The 21,888-nt window shown below is 44.4% G+C and overlaps 1 protein-coding gene and 1 non-coding gene across 2 annotated transcripts in view; one reads left to right on the forward strand and one right to left on the reverse strand.

Annotated features, from left to right (window-relative positions):
- The window catches only part of LOC126198956 (ubiquitin-like protein 3), a 494,344-nt gene that overhangs the window by 215,046 nt on the left and 257,410 nt on the right, over positions 1-21,888 (reverse strand). The gene's annotated exons all lie outside the window — the stretch shown is intronic.
- On the forward strand, positions 3,141-3,215 carry Trnas-cga (transfer RNA serine (anticodon CGA)). The gene has a single exon. It is a non-coding gene; the product is annotated as a tRNA-Ser (tRNA).

Raw genomic sequence — 21,888 nt, forward strand, 5'->3', positions numbered from 1 at the left:
TGTGCAGCCCATTTTTCCAGCAGTGTGTGTGTGTGTGTGTGTGTGTGTGTGTGTGTGTGTGTGTGTGTGTGTGTGTGTGTGTGTCGCTCGCAGTTTGAATCACGTTGATGGTAGTTTAACTGAAATAACTAGTCTTTGGAGAATATGCTTACCGACAGACGATGTGTGAACTCTGCAACTCTTTAAGATTGCATATTAACGTATAGCGACAGAGGTGCTGTGGCGTCTGTGAATCTATGTTTGTATAAGTAGAATTAGCTTAATTCTGCTGCATTGTGACCACTGCTCAGTCTTTCACGTGTGTGACGAGGACGTGTGTGACGAGATACTTCACGTTTTTCGCCTCTATTTACGAGTGGTATAATGACGTCGCATACTAATACTGCAACAATTACGTCTCTCTTCATTCTTCCTGGGAGCCCTGGCAGATCTCGTTCGGGATCAGTGTTCTTGTAGGATTGCATTTACGACTCTTACAGCATCGCCCAAACTAATAATATAGCATGCTTTATTTGCATAAATATCGTATTGTGGAAGGTTAGTGGTAATACCTTAGCTTTCCACTATTAAGATCGTTCATACACACTGGGGCGACCAAAATCACGGGATACCGCCTAATATCGTGTCGGACCTCCTTATAACCAGTGTGGTTCAGTAGCTCTACGTGACATGGACTCAACATGTCGCAGGGAGTCGTTTGCTGAAATACTGAGCCATGCTGTCTCTATAGTCGTCCATACCTGCGAAAGTGTTGCTCGTTCAGGATATTGTTCACGAACTGAACTCTCTTCAGCCCAGAGACTGGTTTGATGCAGCTCTCCATGTTACTCTATCCTGTGGAAGCTTCTTCATCCCCCAGTACCCACTGCAGCCTACATCCTTCTGAATCTGTTTAGTGTATTCATCTCTTGGTCTCCCTCTACGATTTTTACCCTCCACGCTGCCCTCCAATACTAAACTGGTGATCCCTTGATGTCTCAGAACATGTCCTACCAACCGATCCCTTCTTCTAGTCAAGTTGTGCCACAAACTCCTCTTCTCCCCAATCCTATTAGACACCCCCTCATTAGTTATGTGATCTATCCATCTAATCTTCAGCATTCTTCTGTAGCACAACATTTCAAAAGCTTTTACTCTCTTCTTGTCCAAACTATTTATCATCCACGTTTCACTTCCATAAATGGCTATACTACATACAAATACTTTCAGAAACGACTTCCTGACATTTAAATCTATACTCGATGTTAACAAATTTCTCTTCCTCAGAAACGCTTTCCTTGTCATTGCCAGTCTACATTTTATATCCTCTCTATTTCGACCATCATCAGTTATTTTGCTCCCCAAATAGCGAAACTCTTTTACTACTTTAAGTGTCTCATTTCCTAATCTAATTCCCTCAGCATCACCCGATTTAATTTGACTACATTCCATTATCCTCGTTTTGCTTTGGTTGATGTTCATTTTATATCCTCCTTTCTAGACCTTCCCAACCACTGCTTCCCTTTCGTGCCCCTCGACTCTTATAACTGCCATCTGGTTTCTCTACAAATTGTAAATGGCCTTTCGCTCCCTGTATTTTACCCCTGCAACCTTCAGAATTGGAAAGAGATTATTCCATTCAACATTGTCAAAAGCTTTCTCGGAGTCTAAAATGCTAGAAACGTAGGTTTGCCTTTCCGTAATCTATTTTCTAAGATAAGTCGTAGGGTCAGTATTGCCTCACGTGTTCCAACATTTCTACGGAATCCAAACTGATCTTCCCCGAGGTCCGCTTCTACCAGTTTTTCCATTGGTCTGTAAAGAATTCGTGTTAGTATTTTGCAGCCGTGGCTGATAGTTCGGTAATTTTCACATCTGTCAACACCTGCTTTCTTTGGGTTTGGAATTATTATATTCTTCTTGAAGTCTGAGGGTATTTCGCCTGTCTCATACATCTTGCTCACCAGATGGTAGAGTTCTGTTAGGGCTGGCTCTCCCAAGGCTATCAGTAGTTCTAATGGAACGTTGTCTACTCCCGGGGCCTTGTTTCGACTTAGGTCTTTCAGTGCTCTGTCAAACTCTTCACACAGTATCGTATCTCCCATTTCATCTTCATTCTCTTCCGTTTCCATAATATTGTCCTCAAGAACACCGCCCTTGTATCGACCCTCTATATAATCCTTCCACCTTTCTTTCTGCTTTCTCTTCTTTGCTTAAAACTGGTTTTCCATCTGAGCTCTTGATATTCATACAAGTGGTTCCCTTTTCTCCAAAAATCTCTTTAATTTTCCTGTAGGCAGTATCTATCTTACTCCTAGTGAGATATGCCTCTACATCCTTACATTTCTTCTGTAGCCATCCCTGCTTAGCCATTTTGCACTGAATGTCGATCTCTTTGATTACGTCCCAGAAATGTTCGATGGTGATGTCTTGCGATCTGAGTGCCCAGATCATTCGCTGGACCTAGCCTGAATGTTCTTCAAACAAATCGCGAACAATTGTGGCCCGTGACATGGAGCATTGCCATTCATAAAAATTCCATTCTTGTTTAGGAGCATGAAGTCCATGAATGGCTGGCCATTATCGCCCCCATTTCACTACACTGTAGTAACGGATACATTCGTCGCAGGTCCCACACTGATTTCTGCGGTTATTTCACGCAATGTTGCTTTTCTGTTAGGCACTGACAGCTCTACACAAACGCCGCTCCTCTCGGCCCTGTGTTGTCCGTGGGGAGATGTAATGTCTGAAATCTGAAATTCTCGGCACTCTCTTGACACCTGCTGTACGCGATACTACCGCCATCTGTATATTTGCATATCGCTATCCCATGACTTTTCTCACCTCAGTGTATATGTGACGCAAATCATTATGAACGCACAGGTAAGTTTTCATAGTGATAATTTTTTTAAAAATACTATAGTGCACTAGCTGTGCAGCATATGTCTTTGGACTTCTATGCATCAGTCGGAATTACGTTAATAACTATGGCTACACTGTGATTTTGCTGTATTTAAAATACGAGACATACAGTAATGTTGCACCTACTAACAACACTGCAAGATTTATTTTGCTTGGACACTGTAATTATAATTGTGTGTCTTCTTTCCACTTAGGAATTTTACCTGGCTGAAAAGCTGTGAGGACGGGGCGTGAGTCGTGCTTGGGTAGCTCAGTTGGTAGAGCACTTGCCCGCGAAAGGCAAAGGTCCCGAGTTCGAGTCTCGGCCCAACACACAGTTTTAATCTGCCAGGAAGTTTCGTATCAGCGCACACTCCGCTGCAGAGTGAAAATCTCATTCTGGAAACATCCCCCTGGCTGTGGCTAAGCCATGTCTCCGCAATATCCTTTCTTTCAGGAGTGCTAGTTCTGCAAGGTTCGCAGGAGAGCTTCTGTAAAGTTTAGAAGGTAGGAGACGAGGTACTGGTAGAAGTAAAGCTGTGAGGATGGGGCGTGAGTCGTGCTTGGGTAGCTAAGTTGGTAGAGCACTTGCCCGCGAAAGGCAAAGGTCCCGAGTCCGAGTCTCGGCCCGACACACAGTTTTAATCTGCCAGGAAGTTTCAGAATAGAAGTACTTAAAAGACGGATAGTAAGAAAAATAATGGGTGCAATACAAACGAAAGATGGCTGGAACATGAGAAGTATTGAAGAGAAAATATCAGAAGTAATGGCCACAAGAAGATTAATCTTTTCCGGGCACCTCTATCGAACGAATGAAGACAGGCTCAGGAAACAAATATTCCTGTACTTCTGAAAGAAGAAATGGACAATAACATGGATTACAGAAACAACAAAATATCTAAAAAGAACCATCGTCAAAGAATCAGAAATAGCACATGGAAATCTTTTCGAGAACAAAATATTAAATTTAGAAGGCTTTCAATGTAGAAGAAATAAATCGGTAACATGAAGAACAGAAAAAAAGAAAAGACAACAGAGAAGATGGAGTAATGGAAAAATAGAAAACAACAAGGAAAGAGGAGGAATTGAAGTCGTTACGTGATCCCAGTTGGTCAATCTGAAGATAAAAAAATAGCCATAGCCCAGCCGTCAGTGAAGTGACTTAACGTAATCCTGTACAAGGATGTGTCTACAATGTGCATACGTCACGGTACACCTGACAGGCAATCTGGGTGTATTCTCTTCAGAGAAGAACAGAGCGAATATGAAGGTGCCTGTGAATACACATAAGTAATATATGTCAAGGGCAATGGCTCGTTGTGCACACCACAGGATTTAACAGTACGCCTAATTCGGCAATTCTGCGTGTATTCACTGCATCCTATAGCGTAAAATGTATTTTTCCATCTATAAAATATTACCGCGTCACATGTAATCAATTACGATTTCTGCCAGAAACTGAAGCGCAAATACAGAACATTGCTGCGGATGATGAGGTTTCAGCCGCTGAACCGTCTGAATCTTGGACGGCTATCAGAGTAAAACAGATGGCAAAACTTTCTGTACTGTTAACAATGGGATGAACCATTCTCCTAAGACTGCATGTGTACTAGGACTAGCTGGCCAGATACCACGTCGAGCTCACCGGTGATTTCGAGTTTCATTATCAGATTCTTTAAACCATTTAATGAGATCAGTCGGCAATTCTCTCTCAATGCAGCACTGCAATTGCTGCCATTCGCATAAAACAGTTTCACTAACAGTGCACTGTCTGTCTTCTCGGTAGCCATACTGCTCACTCACGTTATGACTTGTCGAATGACGATGTGTATGTCACACAAACAGTGTACAGTGGTAGGATCTCCCCTGGCGGCCACAACTGGAACTAATTTTTCCTGCCTAAATCGATTCCGAGTTGTGGAATTAGCATATCTGCCAAGTTTCGGAGCCACGCGATGATTACAACCCATGCTGGACCTCCGTAAGAAGCTGCAGTATAAAAAGAGGAAAAATGTGGGAAAATGCTGAAAAATTTACGAAAATGTTTGGCAAATACGTAAAACTGGGGAAAACACGAAATAATGTGGAAGAATGAAAGTACTTACATATTTGCCAGGATGTGGTCTCTGCTAGTGCTTCGAATGACGTAATATTAAATTGTTATTAACAAATAGAACTCGAGTTATGTTGCTTCTTAGCATAATTTGTTATTAACAAATAGATACAGCCTATATCTTCTCCCTGCTGCCCAGCTCCATAGTGGAGATGGGGAGGTGTGCTTGATCCTTACTGGTGCAGGTTGGGAGGGGAGGGGAAGGATTCCGCACCAGTTTTGTATCACGTGACCAATATCAAATTATGTCATGCCCTTGAATATAACTCGCACAACTGCTACAGCTTCTTCTGGAGGGGGGGGGGGGGGGGTTGTGATCCTGGAGGAACCTTGATCTATTCTCGGTGGTTCCCACGAGGCGAGGGGGTTGATCTTGACTATAAATCGGCCAAGAGAGTAACTTGCACCTGTGTATAACCTGATTTTCTCTCCCCCCCCCCCCAATCTCATCACGGATACGAATGGAAGACATCCCACTCAGCTATACTACTAAATGCTACTGCAACATCTTCACAGGTCGTTACTCACCCATCCTTTAGCGATCGGCGTCTTGCAGTGCCACGGTCTCCTAGACTGGTGACTTTCGCTGCTATTTTGTCACAAAGTAAAGATTGCACCGTAATCCAACGTTTAACGCGTCTTACATTACAACAAAGTGACGCTCAAAAAAATATAACACCGTACGGTAATACGTAATTCTAGAGTTTAACAATTTTAATACACGAGATAGTTAAACTATGGAAATGGAAACGACCGTTTGGCGTCATTGGCCGGGAGGCCCCTTGCGGGGCAAATCCGGCCGCTTTGGTGCAGGTCTTATTACATTCGACGCCACATCGGGCGACCTGGGCGCCGGATGGGGATGAAATGATGAAGACAGCACAACACCCAGTCCTGGAGAGAGGAAAATCCCGACCCAGCCGGGAATCGAACCCGGGCCCGTAGGACGGCAATCCGTCACGCTCACCACTCAGCTATCGTGGCGGACAGTTACACTATTAAAACGACACACTAAACTGCATTATTAGTACAAAGCGATTACTTACGGACGACAGCCCGAACTCTTACCGTAAGAATCCCTATTTGCTACCTCACAACTTGCTTCGGTCTTCGTCCACACTTCACTCCAGTCATAGAACTGGAGCATTGGGGGTGTCCTGTTTCTCAGTAGCTTCTTTCCCGTATGTTCAGTCTGCGATATCATAGACCAACAGTCATGAGGTGGAGTTGTAAGTGAATCATGGTTCCATAAAAATAGTTTTGTAGCTCAGGCAATATGTGATAAACCACGGAACACAAAAGCGACGGCCAGGTTGGCGTAGTGTTCCTTGACTTCTGGAAGGCGTTCAGTACAGTTCCCAACTGACGCCTAATGCACAAAAAATGACAGTACAGAATGTGGGCGGAGCTGTGTGACGGGGCTGAAGAGAAAAAGCAATCACGCCGTGTCATTCTCAACGGATGGAAAACTTGTGGCGTAAAAGGAACTTCGGCGTAGCGCAAGCTAATGTTATTGTGCCTTCGCTTCCCACAATATACAGAGGGGTCCAAAAAAATGTATCCGCTGTTTAAAAGTCCATAACTTGCAAACTAATTGACGGAGGTGTCTCATTTTTGGTGAAAGTGTAGCTTAAAGTTCAACTTAAAGATATCACTGTAGGTGTTCGAAATGGTCACCATTAACAACCCCACACAAACGATGCCGCCGAACTGCAGCACGAACTATTGACTGCAACGTGTTCAGTTGCATATTTGCACATGAATGTACGATGAATTCTCGAAGTTCATCCAATGTGCGTGGCTTTTGTCGATAAACGACTTCCTTTACTGTTCCCCACAGGTAAAAGTCCAGAGGAGTTAGGTCTGGGGAACGTGGTGGATACTCCACAGCACATTTACGGTCTATCCATCTTTCTGGTAGATTTTCGGCGAGATACGCCCTAACACGATTTTGGTAGTGGGCTGTGGCACCATCTTGTTAAAAGTAAACTCTTCCGTCTCCATACAAGTCTCGGATGGCAGGTACAATGGATGTCTGAAGCTTCTGAAGGTACACCTCACCGGTAACTGTGCCGTCAAAGAAGAATGGCCCAATCAAGCCCCGGTAAGACAACGCACACCACACATTTACTCCTGGCAAATTCACGGCTTTGTCTACATGGACTTTCGGATTATCGGCGGCCCAGTAGATGCAATTGTGGCGATTTACTGTACCATTGAGTTTGAACTGTGCCTCATCACACCACACAATCATTTCTGCAAACTCTTCATCGTTGCGCACCATGTTAGTAAACCACTCGCAGTACTCCATTCTACGATCTGGGTCGTCCTCGTTCATTGCGTGTAGCAATCGTCTTTGCTGTCTTCAAAATTTGCCAAACACTTGAGCGACTCACTCCAGTTTCATGGGCACACTATCTCACAGACTTCTGTGGTGAGCGAGTGAATTGTTGTAACACACGACGGGAGTTAGCTGGACTTGTTACTGTTACAGGTCGCCCAGATCGTTGTTTGTGTACATCTTTAACAAAGCCTTCAGCTTCAAATTTGTCTCGAATAAGACGAATCGTTAAACGTGTCGGTGGCTCTGTTTGATACTCATTTCGCCATTGCCGTTGAACCTCATTAATGTTTTCGTACTTAAAATACCACTTCAAAACAGACTTCCTTTCATCGAATGTAAGCCTTGCGCCAGCCATGCTTACTCGAGTAACTAGGTGCAACTAAGAACAAAACACTTAACTATCTGGCGAGTGTCATCTGACAAAACAAAACAACGCAATACAACGCTTCTGTGGCGATTGCCGGAACTACAAACTATTACACTACCAAAGATGAGACAACTCCGTCAATTAGTTTGCCAGTTATGGACTTTTAAACAGTGGATAACTTTTTTTGGACCCCTCTGTATATAAATGCACAAGTGGACAACGTAGTGTAGCAGAATGCAGGAAGACCTCCAGAGGATCGACACTTGGTGCAGGGGCAGACAGTTGACCACCAGCATAAACAAATGTTACACATTGCGTACATTACGCAAAAAGACCCATTATTGTACGGTCACGCGACTGCAGAAGTCGCTGCAAGCAGTCACATCCGTAAAAATCTAGGAATATGCGTTTGGAGCGATTTAAAGTGGAATTAATAAATATAACCAATTGCAGATAAGGCAGAAGCCAGACAGGTTCATAGGAAGAATCATCACTAAGTGTATTCCACCCACAAAGGCAGTAGCTCACAAAACCCTCGTTCATCCAATACTTTTACATAGCTCGTTAGTCAGATATCTGTATCAGACAGGATTCACAAAGGAAATACAGAAGATGCGAAGAAGAGCAGTGCGTTGCGTTACAGGTTCACTCAGTAAGCACGAAATAGTGTCGGAGATGCTCGGCCAATTCTAGTGGCACGCGCTGGAAGAGAGGCGTTTTCTATCGCGATGTAGTTTATTGTTAAAATTACGAGAGGGTTCGTCCCTTGATGAATCAGACATATTCTTTCCTGCTACCTATATCTCGACAGATTCGAGCTCACACGGATTCTAACAATCGTTCTTCACGCGAACCATTCGCGACTGCAACAGGAAAGGAGGGAAATGATAGTCTTACATGAAGTACCCTCCGTTGCGGCGTATAGATGTAAATTACTCGAGGATTTAGCTGGAACACTGGTGTACGACTTTCCACAGTTTCCAGGATGCAGTGGACATCCGCCACTTGTAAAATTCGAGGAACGCACTCTCCCCCTTACCCCAATTCTTTAAGGGATTCAACAGTAGTAGGGTACTGGCGGCACGAGCCCACTTTTGATATCAAATGAATTAAATTGATCAATCAATCCTCCCCGACCACGCCCACCCCCAAATGACGTCATATGTTTTTGTCAGCCTGAACGTGGGTCCCAGGCCCTGTCCTACACTACTGAGGGAATTTCGAATTTTCGCGGGAATTTCTTTGTCCCAAGGCTGTTGATGACGTCCCTCAGCCTCTTCAAATTGAAAGCTCTTCTTCCTTGGCGCTAAGCCATAAAACTGTTTTGACATGGTGTGTGGCTTTCAGCCGAGTTTTAATCTCTCTTGAATTATAATTTCAAAATTTTTGTCTTGCCCTTAGGTCATAAGATTGGTATTCTTTAGTATGTGGCCTTCAGCCGAGTTTTAATCTCTCTTAAACTAAAAATTTAAAATCTTGGTCTTGGTTTAAGTCATAACATTGTCATTCTTTAGTATGAGGCCTTCGGCCGAGTTTGCATGAAATGTTTAAGCTAAGGCCCTCAGCCTGTTAAATTGGAAGCCCTTTTCCTAGGTTTTAAGCCGTTAAATCGTTTGGTTGATATACGGCCTAGAGCCAGGTTTCAGCCTATTTAGAATTAACACTGAAAAATCTTTGATTTGGCCTTAAGCCGTAACACTGTTCCTGCTTAAAGTGCCTTCAATTCCACTACAGGTCCCATAAAAGCGCAAGAGAATGTCTTCCACAGCGTAATACTGTTCCTACCAGGCTACGTGCGTGGGACGCTGCATGTTTCCAGCCACCGTTCACCTCGATGACGGCGTTTTTGGGGACCACCATCGACCTAGTGTAGCAAAAATGTGATTAACCCGAAGAGCCGACACGTTTACACCGATCAACGGTCGAATCCCGACGGTCCCGTGCCCATTGCAATCGTAAATGACGATGTCGTCGTGTCAACACGTGAACACGTACGCGTGGTCTACCGTGGAGCTCCATTTTCAACATTGTACGATTAACGGTGTGCTCCGGAACACTTTGGGTGCATCAGCATTGTGCTCTTTCGGCAGAGATGCCACAGGTCACTCAGTATCTATCCTACTTTACAGAGCAGACAAACCTCCAAACCGCACGTTCTGTAAAGAGTTGTGGAAGTCCATTTATCGCCTAGTGGTAGTTCACTGTCCTACCTCTTTTCGTAGTTGCTCACGACAGCAGCACGCGAACATTCGACCAGCTTCGCCATTTTCGAGATACTCGTTCACAGGCTCCGCGCATTAACAATCTGCCCTTCTTCAGAGTCGCTTATCTCAATGGATTTCCCCATTTGCAGCCCATATCGTCCGTGTCTGCTCCGCTTGAATATTTTTGTTACCGCGTCAATAAGTTTCGTTGCAGCTATCATATATACCAAGCAAAATAGTGAATTTCTGTCCAGTGCTTCTTTAAGTCAGGATGGCAAGGCCAATAATGAGGCTGTCCTTTCTACCGCAGTCACCATCGTCGAACAGCTTCACTAGTACAACGTGGAGGGATGTAAAAACGGGGAAGTAAATTATGACGAAGCCTGCTGTGAGGATGCAGTATCGTTGGATACCACTTGTCCCAGCCCGTAACAAAGGCCTGTATGAAATCAGCTGTTCATCAGCTGTTCCTTCTGGAAAAGTGGAAAGAAAGAAAATCTTTCTTTCAGGACTGTCAAGAGGAAGTGAGCAGAAGACACTGCAGTTTCTGTATTGCTAATACCACTGTCAACCGCTGGATGTTTTTGCTTCCGCGTATTCAGATATTCAGAACAGATACCTTCGGCTCACCGACCATTTGACCATCTTCTTCTGTGCAAATGCACAGACAGTACCCGAACTGTTACGGGAATCGGCAGTAAAGCCGCGAGTAATGAGTATAATGGGTAGTGGCATTACGAACATAGTGCGGGACAATACGTTGCGAATGTGGGTCCCACGGGGGGCGTGCACTCGCAATATCCTCTGTGTCCTCGGTGGCTCACATGGATAGAGCGTCTGCCATGTAAGAAGGATACCCGCGTTCGAGTCCTGGTCGGGGCCACATTTTCAACTGTCCCTGTTCAGCTAGGAGTATTCATTTCATTTAACGAGCTCCTTGGTCACCGATGTCCGAAAGAACAGATAACTACTTTATATATATAAAATCGACAGTACCACACACACAATACTGGCGAATACTGCTGCTAGTGAAATAACGGCTTATTAATGTGTCTAAAACATCTACGTGTTCCATCCGCTTTTGCTGGTACAGTAGCCCTCTGAAAAAATCCACGTACCTCACGTTTAAAACGATGGGACTTCTGCTGGCTGTCAAAAGGACAGAGCGCTCGTCCTAAGTTTAAAACTGAATAGCCCAGTGATGCAGCCTGTACGGTTGTGAAATACTCATCACTGTAGTGTGTAGTTGGGGGGAAAGTAATACACGAAGTGTTTACATGCACCTGTATTTAAACACCGCTGACCCAGACCGCTCCGCACCTAACGGAGGTCTAGTCGCGGACGCCATCTAGCGTCAACTGCCGCCGCACCACCGCGCCGTGCTGAAGGCACACACCCAGGCTACAGGCCGCATGTAGCTGAGCAACAGAACTACTCCGGGCGCAGCGCATGACGTCACAAGGCCGTACGCGGGGCCAACGTGTCAGCGAGACATACGGGCCCTGCAACGGACTTGCGTCGTCACACTTGCAGGCTTGCCCGTTCTGCTCTGTGCAGAGCACACGGGAAATCAATATTTAACAGAAAAGGTACATGCTACAGGTCTTAATCTTTGTCGTCTGCTATCGAGAACTCCTCTGAAACAGCTACTCGCTCCCCGCCCGACACGGCTGCTAGCACTAGGAAGACCCGCAGTGTCACGTACGCGCCACGGCCCTTCTCTCTCGGGGGCCTCGGCGTACGTCAGCGATAGCTTTCTCCTGCAGTAGGTACGTATCTGAACTGGACGGCGCTACGTCATACTATTGGGAATGGAGGCCGATACCCGCCAACAGTTCTGACCTTTCATAGCTGGCAAACTCCACAGCTTCGCTAGTGTTACGAGCCGCAGGCTACCACCGCTAGCTTCAAGACCTCCGCCCTCCCATCTCTGCTCGCTTTCATAAACAACAATGTCCTCACAATGTATCCATCTCCTCCTCTCGGGCATTTGGGGACATGCAGTTCATTGCAACTGAGGACGTCACTTAGCAAGTGCTTACACAGAGCTCTTAATCGGGTCTCAATTTGGAAACTGTGCAGCGGCTTACTATGTAGGTGACATCTAGACTGAGCACTGAGACACGAGCCGACATCATGTACACTGCACCAGACACCACCGATGTCAGAAGCTGTAATGATACTCCGTAAAGGAAGGCATGTAACTACTTTTTAAGCATGAGCTTTCCTCCGTGTGAAGAACAACGCGCTATTTGTTAGTAACTCTCCAACCCAACCGCAAATCTAGTTTGATATTCCGTATTTTCTTCATATGACGACAGAACTGTATCGAAAAAAAAATAGACACATGTATCTAATGCCATCGTGGGTCGTGCACGAACAGTGTTTCCCCACCGTTAAGACAACACGCTGTTTGTTAGGAACTGTTGAATTTAATTATAAATCCCGCGTGATATCCGTATTTACGGAAAATACAGCTGTGTCAGGTACCAGAACGATTCACATCTCAAATACGAACCTCGAAGATGGGAGAACTCACTACTCCTACAGAAGAAGACTTCCGTTTTCCCATTGACAAAGTATTCTTACTTGATGGTTTGATATGTTTTTACGCCAAGTGCAAATACAAAACTAAGTTAGATACTGACTGTACTAGCAGCAGGCACGAAACCTAAGACAATGGGTGAATATGTTATAGGATAGAACAGAGCACGAACGTTTATTTATCTAAACAAACGCCCCAAGCCGAGTCGCGGTTGAAGATGGCTACACCAGCCACAGATCGCAACACACATCGATATCCAGACGCGAGACCGCTACGACCGCCGAACGCTTGTAGCAATGGCAGAGATGACTTGGAATGACGGACGTTGCCGGCTAGCAAACTCCGTTAGTGCACGAGGCAGAGGCAGACGTCATTCGTGGAATTGCATACGTCAGCACCAATCCAATTAAAGAGAACGTCTTGACGGAAACAGACGTGTGTAGGACAGCAGCGTTTCAGCGTTTGACGTCCGAAATTAAAACAGTATTAAAATTAAAAGGAAGGTCAGCGTTGGCCGTAATATTGATGTTTATTGATAGCATATCTTCAGTGCATGCAAATTAAACTCAGACACTGGTATCAAGTTATCAATAATCAAAATGAGAAGCGATCACAACGACATTGTGATCGCTTCTCATTTTGGTTATCGATAACTTGATACCAGTGTCTGAGTTTAATTTGTATGCACTGAAGATGATCAGTATGTGATCAAAAATCGATTCTGCTATCAATAAAACATAATATTACGGCCAACGCTGACCTTCCTTTTAATTTAACATATATGGTCGTTGTGCATACAGCACTCCATTGAGTCGCCAATCAATTAAAACAGTATGTTTTACTAATGTCGACAATAAAAACAGAATAGAAAACTACATCACCACAGTATCTCTCTCTCTCTCTCTCTCTCTCTCTCTCTCTCACTCACACACACACACACACACACACACACACACACACACACACACACACACAAACAATAATTATCACGCAAATGGCTAGAGAAACATGTGCACATAGCTGACAGAACTTCATCAAAGCTGTAAGTGTTTTACATTGTACATAGAACTTCCAACATACGCAGAGGATTTCTTGTAGTACTTTGTTCTCAGTGCAAACGTGCTGTTGTTGATTTAATGCCATCCAACAGTCGTTTGGTCCATATGTTAAAGTTAAATCAATAGAGCAGTACTGCCTTGGTCTGCAGAACAGACAAAACTGCAGTTGTCCCTCCTACGCAGAAGTTTGATACAGCTTTTCACATAGAGCAGCTTCTGCAAGCAGACCGCGATCGCATCACGCTGTATCTCGCCCGGAGATACGAATGGAGGACTATTTTATCTCTGGAATACGTCATCACCATTTAGCCGTATAGTAGAGCTGCATGCCCTCGGGAAAAATGACGGCTGCAGCCTCCCCTCGCTTTCAGCAGTTCGCAATACCAGATCAGTGAGGCCATACCGGCTGACGCCACAAAGGCAGATCAATCGATCGTGCAGACTGTTGGCCCCACAACTACTGAAAAGGAGGGAACCACATGTTTATCTCGCCTCTCCACAGATTACCTGCTGTCGGACCTACGGTACGGCTAAGTGTATCGCTGAAGCACGCAAACCACCCCACCTCGACTAGGGCCACGGCTCCTGGTGGGTTAAGAGACGTACCGCCGGAAAAGTAAGTAGGGAAGGTAAGAGAAGATAGTGGTGGTAGTGAGGGTCACGCTGGAATGTGGTAAGGAGACACCGGTAAAGTTTGGGAATTGAAGGAGTTGGAAGTGAAGGGAAGGGAAGGGGACGGACGGCCAGAGCCCAGGCCTGCCGCAGAGTGGGCGGCAATCGATAGCGGCAGAGGCGGCATAGCACAGGAGAACGCAGCTCAGCTCAGCGCCGCTGCTGCTTCTCCGTGCCCCGCCACTACAGCACAACGGCGAACCGCAGAGAAACACGTGAAGCTCACACCTGAGACGGAGCAACACCTCAAACTGCCGAAAGAGGACTTAACACACGCCATTTCCGAGTCGTGACATCTGTGTGGCTACTGTTTAGGTCAGAGACAATATCCCAGGGCAACGAGGTGATGGGCCGAGCTTTCCCTAATCCTCCTAAATGGGTTGTGGCCGGAGCCTCCCCAGGTCCCCAATTTCCTAAGATGGCCGGTGTATTCCGACGTCAGCTACAGAGAAAAATCTGTAAATGGCCTGTCACAAAGAAGCTCTTTACAGAAGATTTATTAGCGGGAGCAGGAAAATGGTTACATTCTGTTCCTGATTCTATTTGTTGGCTCGATGGACTCCATGTTAAATAATTTCCTGGAGTGGTTTAAAGAGCTCGTGAGATCGATTGGCTGTTTGCGTTGCTCATTTTGGAACACTGCAGTCGGATGTAGGAGGATTTTGAAGGCTGCCGGATCGCTAATAGTGGTAAAGCAGCAGTGACGATTTTAACCCTTTGCATTCCGTAATGCAGTCACAGGGCGTCTCCGCGCCCTTATTTAAATCGTCTCCACTTGCGCGGCGAACACGCCGCAGAGAATTGCTCCAGTCTCTTTGTGGAACCAAAAGCACACTGACCAACTACTAGGGAGTACATTAAAACAGAAAGTGCGCGTTCATTGAAATATATCTACATAACCATTACAATCCAACACTTTCCATTGTGTAAAATTTTCAACTTCACTCGAATTGTTTGCAAATGAACCACCGTCGCCATCAAAATCGTTGTCACTATCGTTTTCAGTAGGACATTCCTCCGAATCTCTTCGTCACAAAGGACTGGGCGTGAAGAACTAGCCATTTCGCGCCTACTAACTCAAACGTAGTAATTACAATCTTCCTCCCAACGCAACTACTGCAATTAGAGTTAATACAACCTTCCCTAGATGGCAGCAGCATACAGCATTGATGCCTAATACACTCAGATTCGACAGTGGAGCATGTGAGAGCTACAAAAGTCGGACTGGAAGGGGCTCGACAGCGGGGTGGGAAACAAAATTCGCAAGAGTAGAGCGCCACACGCCGTTGAAGTGGAAAGTGTTAAATCTGTCTCTGGACTGAAAGTGGGGCTGGAGATCCCTGTTAAAACGATAGTACATGAGTAACACGGCTGAGAATTAATCCGACTTCGTCACGAGACGTTACCAACGAAGTTGACGCAGCAATTCGCCTCGTTAGCGGCCACAAGCTGCGCGGCGCTGAGAATGCTCAGAGCACGGGCGAGACACGGTAGTGAAGTCTCAGCGGTAAAGGAGCAGACTGCTCGAGTATCCTGTAGCGACGGTCGGCAGCAAGCAGTTCACAGCTGGTCGACGCTCGTGTGTAGGAGTCGACGGCGGAAGCGGCTGGCAGTGTGTCTAGGCAGCGAAGTGCTCGGCTAGGATGGCATCGGGTTCGCTCCTCGTAGCACTTTCTGGTGGCACACTGCGAAAGCTTACGATAGTCTTACGTGATGTGGCTATTGTGCGTTCCTATACGTTAATACATCTCTCATTTGAAATGGAAAAAATACAGTTGCAACTTGTGCACTGCAACATATGGCAGTAATATAGGTTATATCGTCCAACTGACCAAGATAAAGGCATGATAACCAAAAATTTCCTAAAACTTAACGCTTCTCATAAATTGCTGCAACTTTTTTGTTCACTTCAGCAGAGATGAAATCAGTTCACTAGCTAAGGAATGCGTGTTTCTATTTAAACTGCATACCCATACCACAGATTACATTTCAAGGTTATTGCTCAGTTCTGTAACTCTCCTTGTCACTCACAGAGCCATCTTGCAACATGGACAGGTCAGCTTGTCCAGTATAAGCTGTTCCCTGTCGAGAACTTTGCAACTGTTTGTCAGCACCTACCTGTCCCTTTGTTGAGGACGGGAAGAATTACTTGGGACAATCTACAGCGAGCAGTTATGTCTCGGCCACGCAAGCACCGCAGTAAATCGAATGCATTGTACAGTGTGAGTCAGAAAGGACTTTACAACTTTGGAATGGTACAGAAATTTATTGTGATAACTGATAGAATCGTAGATGCGTCATTTTGTAGCAAACAACCTGAAGTTCGATTCGCGTAGCGCATCCGTGCCACATTCCGCCACCAGGAGCGCCAGCATAGTGCACAGTTAAAATGCCTACTTTCACTGGTGCGGAGCGCGCCCGCTGTGTGTTCTGTCTCATGAAACCAACTCTACTACACCTGCTCGGCGTAAATTTCGCACCGAATACGCTAAACAACCTGCAAGCAGCCTACCATTTACTCTTGGCACAAGAACTTCGTTAGACGGGTTGTTCACTGCGATATGATGAATCCCGAGGTCGCCTTCGTGTTGTTCATCATGTCGAACATCTTAGGGAGAGCTTTGCCCGCAGTCCACAGATCGACGAAGTTAAGCGGGGCGGGATGGTTTACTACCAGCAAGACGCAACGCCACGTCATTTCCTCACGGATTCCAGATTTCCTTGATGGTCGCTTCCCGCGTCAGTGGAATGGCTCAAATGGCTCTGAGCACTATGGGACTTAACATCTGAGGTCATCAGTCCCCCTAGAACTAAGAACTACTTAAACCTAGCTAACCTAAGGACATCGCACACATCCATGCCCGAGGCAGGATTCGAAACTGCGACCGTAGTGGTCGCACGGATCCAGACTGAAGCGCCTAGAACCGCTCGGCCACAGGGGCCGGCTCAGTGGAATGGCCGTGAAGGATTGCGCACGGCCACTTCGCTCCCCAGACTTGACACACTGGATTCATTTCTCTGGCGTTTCATTACAGACCGTGTCTATGTTCCTCCCCTACCAAACAATTTAGCCGACCTGAAAAATTAAATCTGCGCTGGCGTTGTACAAGTTACGCCCGATTTGCTGCGACAAGTGTGAGAAGAAATTGATTACCGGTACGATGTTTGCCGCATCGAACCATAATGACACTTTTATGTGAAAATTGAAGTGGTTCGCTGTAAAATGACACACCTACCGATGTTGCAAGTTAAGTGAATAAATTTCTTTATCATTCCAAAGTTGTAACGTACTTTTTGACTCACCCTGTATCTTGCTACGTGTTTAACTGGCAGCGTCGACACTTCGTAGCCAGCAGATGAATGTCTCGACCAGTCAAGGACCGTAGCTCGCGGGCACCATGTGCACTTTCTTAATTGTTACGGAATAAACGTATTTTTATAGAACGAGTTGTGCTCCACTTCATCAATGGAGTGGACATTATGGACAGGGCAAAGAGTCTTCTCGCACTGTATGCTCAAAGGTAAGTGTACCAATGCACGACCACAGGCCAGCAAATGAACTGCATGCAGTCATTCTCCCCGACTATTAAGCCTCGATGTCTCAAATCTCACTATTCCAGAAAATTATGGAACTAAAGGTGTTGCCATAGCAGACTTCTCACCACGTCCTCAAAAAAATGGTTCAAATGGCTCTGAGCACTATGGGACCTGTAACACCATGGCTCTAATGCTCTACTGATTTATTTTGCCTTTGTTTCATTTAATGTTACAATGCTGTGCTTCTGTAAATGTGTGTGATTGAATCGATAACATAACATTGTATACTCCTTTCTTTGTACAAACTTTGAGCCATGGTCTGATTCTATGCGATGTAGTGTATCTGCAATTTATATTCTTTGTCCCATTTGGAGGGAACAAAACTTACTGTATATAATTGTAATTTTGTGTGAATAATTTTTTGTAGAGATGTCAATATGTGTAAATGTTTTGTTTTATTTAATGCATTTGGTTGCTGTTATGTAAATTGCTGATCCTCACTTAGGGTTCTTAGTTATTTTGTATGTATAAAAGGTGTAGTGGTTCCCCTCGGGAACGGAACTGTGTAGCGCGCGCAAAATGTGGTTGGCCTAGGTAGAAAAGGTGGAGCTGATAGTCAGTCGGGGACGAGCAGTCAGTCGGGGACGAGCAAAAGAGTCGGAGACGAGCTACGAGTCCGTGCACTGCTATGTAAAAGGTGCATATGGTGCTAGTTCTGAGAGAGGCTTTTCCTGCTACTTTCCAATGCCTCGGATGGATGGATAAATAGCTGGAACTTTTCTGGAATTTGTATCTATCGTCGCCACCAAGAAATGACAGAGTCCAGCAATTCAGTCTGCGAATCCACCTACCAACATGCAGTTGCCACCACGTTGCGCAATCACTGTAACGTAATACTATAATGATGTACAGTGAAGGATCAGCTTAATGGATGTGTTATTGTGCTGAAATATAAGGTAATTTATATCTGAATTTATGTACCTACCTTGACTTTTCTCCTCATCATAACACCTCTCAGGGTCCTCTCCATTTGAACTAAAGTGATTACCGAGTGTCCTTACTGAAAGTACGTTAAAACTCAGTTTGCTAATTAATGCCTATTGGACAGAGTAAAGTTAAAGTTAATGTGGCAAGAGAGTGAGTTAGAGTTAATGATGCTTGTTGAAATAATTTTCCTAGTAAAGCTGATTATTAATGTGTTGTTGCCAAATTCAAATTAAAATTTCTCAAGACTGAGGCTTACATGTTTTGCTTAGTAAATGATCACATTACTACTTGTTGTTAATCGCAGAAAGTGAGTTAGTATCTTACATAAATGTTAATTTTATGTCTCATGGTAGTAAAAGTGGAAAATTGCATAGTAGGAAATTATATGTTCATGATTACTAAGTGTTTGTCTCTCTTGTGTGCATATTAACAGTATAAAGACCACTAACTTTGTGTAAGCCCTGAAAGTAATAGTGTGTTTCGGTAGCTGTTATAATTTTGCAAATAGTTTGTGCTGTTCCAACTGTTAGCTTCAATCTTACCGTAAACTTATGAGTGTGTCAGAGTTCATTGCACTTGCGTATGGCTAAGTATAGGTTGTGTTTATCCGTTAAAATTACTAATAACTATTTTCTTCAACGAGAATGTTAATCATTCTTTTGCCTAGTTAGGCTGGCGACCGTTTTCCATTATCAGTTAAACAGTGCAGGTAAACAAAATTTTGTTTGTTACTTTTCGAATATTTACGTAATTCTGACTTTCACTTCCGATAGGCCACCTCCGTTAGGTACAACACGGTCAACTTAACAGAATTCCTCCCAGAGGGTAACACTGCTATGCTGCTTTGTACCATAATTGCTTTTACAAAATAGTTTTATGTCACAACCTGTTTCTAGCATTGAGGTTATGGTGCAGTAGTAACAGCGGACAGGAGTGTTATACGTGGCTTTTCCGTGACAGGACTAATTGTTCTGTTGGGGCATCGTATGTACTAAGCCAAACTTGGTATTTGATTGAATAAGCTACGTAAATACGCTGTTGTAGTGTTATAGACCTAACATCTATGGTCATCAGTCCCCTAGACCTTAGAACTACTTAAACCTAACTAGCCTAAGGACATCACACAACACCCAGTCATCACGAGGCAGAGAAAATCCCAGACCCCGCCGCGAATCGAACCCGGGAACCCGGGCGTGGGAAGCGAGAACGCTACCGCACGACCACGAGCTGCGGACCCCCCGTCCTCAATATTAGGCTTCCGATGACGTAGTTTACATCAAATTTGGACAAAATCGAAACTGATGAACCAAACAAAATATTTATTTCAACAATCTGACACAGAATGTCTCATTTGCTGCAAATGCTATTTACATATTTCATTTCTGAGACGTTTCTAAGTTTACAAATTGTATCAAAGAAACATACTGTCACCTACTTCACCATGGCCCTCACCATGAAAAAAACGTGCCTCGACAATTAGCTTTACTTTTTAACTCATTATCAATAGCAGTAATAATTTTCATTTGACTTCTATTTATCAGCAAAAACTCTAATGGCAATCAGACAGCATAGGCAGTTTTTGTTTTAAACTCACACTGTTGCACTAAAGGACACTCAATACCCAACGAAACTAATACACCTTTTTAATATCTTGTAGTGCTCCCGCGAGTATGCTAAAGTGCCGCGACACGACTTGGCATGGACTCGACTACCTACATCCTTCTGAATCTGCTTAGTGTATTCATCTCTTGGTCTCCCTCTACGATTTTTACCCTCCACGCTCCCCTCCAATACTAAATTGGTGATCCATTGATGTCTCAGAACATGTCCTATCAACCGATCCCTTTTCTAATCAAGTTGTGCCACAAACTTCTCATCTCCCCAATCCTGTTCAATACCTCTTCATTAGTTATATGATCTACCCATCTAATCTTCAGCATTCCTCTGTAGCACCACATTTCGAAAGCTTCTATTCTCTTCTTGTCCAAACTATTTATCGTCCATGTTCCACTTCAATACATGGCTACACTCCATACAAATACTTTCAGAAACGACTTCCTGACACTTAAATTTATACTCGATGTTAACAAATTTCTCTTCTTCAGAAACGCTTTCCTTGCCATTACCAGTCTACATTTTATATCCTCTCTACTTCGAACATCATCAGTTATTTTGCTCCCCAAATGGCGAAACTCCTTTACTACTTTAAGTGTCTCATTTCCTAATCTAATTCCCTCAGCATCACCCGATTTAATTTGACTACATTCCATTATCCTCGTTTTGCTTTTGTTGATGTTCATCTTATATCCTCCTTTCTAGACACTGTCCATTCCGTTCAACTGTTCTTCCAAGTCCTTTGCTGTCTCTGACAGAATTACAATGTCATCGGCGAACCTCAAAGTTTTTATTTCTTCTCCATGGATTTTAATACCTACTCCGAATTTTTCTTTTGTTTCCTTTACTGCTTGCTCAATATACAGATTGAATAACATCGGGGAGAGGCTACAACCCTGTCTCACTCCCTTCCCAACCACTGCTTCCCTTTCGTGCCCCCTCGATTCTTATAACTGCCATCTGGTTTCTCTACAAATTGTAAATGGCCTTTCGCTCCCTGTATTTTACCCCTGCCACCTTCAGAATTTGAAAGACAGTATTCCAGTCAACATTGTCAAAAGCTTTCTCTAAGTCTACAAATGCTAGAAATGTAGGTTTGCCTTTCCGCAATCTATTTTCTAAGATAAGTCGTAGGGTCAGTATTGCCTTACGTGTTCCAACATTTCTACGGAATACAAACTGATCTTCTCCGATGTCGGCTTCTACCAGTTTTTTCCATTCGTCTGTAAAGAATTCGTGTTAGTATTTTGCAGCCGTGGCTGATAGTTCGGTAATTTTCACATCTGTCAATACCTGCTTTCTTTGGGTTTGGAATTATTATATTCTTCTCGAAGTCTGAGGGTATTTCGCCTGTCTCATACATCTTGCTCACCAGATGGTAGAGTTTCGTCAGGACTGGCTCTCCCAACGCTGTCAGTAATTCTAATGGAATGTTGTCTACTCCTGGTGCCTCGTTTCGACTCAGGTCTTTCAGTGCTCTGTCAAACTCTTCACGTAGTATCATATCTCCCATTTCATCTTGATCTACATCCTCTTCCATTTCCATAATATTGTCCTCGAGTACATC

The sequence above is a fragment of the Schistocerca nitens genome, chromosome 8 (assembly GCF_023898315.1).
Source record: "Schistocerca nitens isolate TAMUIC-IGC-003100 chromosome 8, iqSchNite1.1, whole genome shotgun sequence".
NCBI classification, from domain to species: domain Eukaryota; kingdom Metazoa; phylum Arthropoda; class Insecta; order Orthoptera; family Acrididae; genus Schistocerca; species Schistocerca nitens.